The sequence below is a fragment of the Anarhichas minor genome, unplaced genomic scaffold (assembly GCF_050575085.1).
Source record: "Anarhichas minor isolate MPS153535 unplaced genomic scaffold, ASM5057508v1 ptg000136l, whole genome shotgun sequence".
Lineage (NCBI taxonomy): Eukaryota > Metazoa > Chordata > Actinopteri > Perciformes > Anarhichadidae > Anarhichas > Anarhichas minor.
Window position 1 is genome coordinate 3,002,473 of NW_027466582.1, and position 219 is coordinate 3,002,691.

The following is a 219-nucleotide window of genomic DNA, read 5'->3' on the forward strand; positions in this document are numbered from 1 at the left end:
GGTGGACACACACACACACACACACACACACACACACACACACGAGGTGGATTTCCATTTTTACTTTGTTTTTTTTTGATTTCTTAAAAAAAATAAAAATATTTAAAAAAAATAAAAATAAAAATCGGTACCCGATTAAGCACTCCAGAAATAGTGTGGAAGAGGGGAGAAGAATACGTAGAAGATTTAATGTCATGTCAGCAAAAATGAAGAAGAACT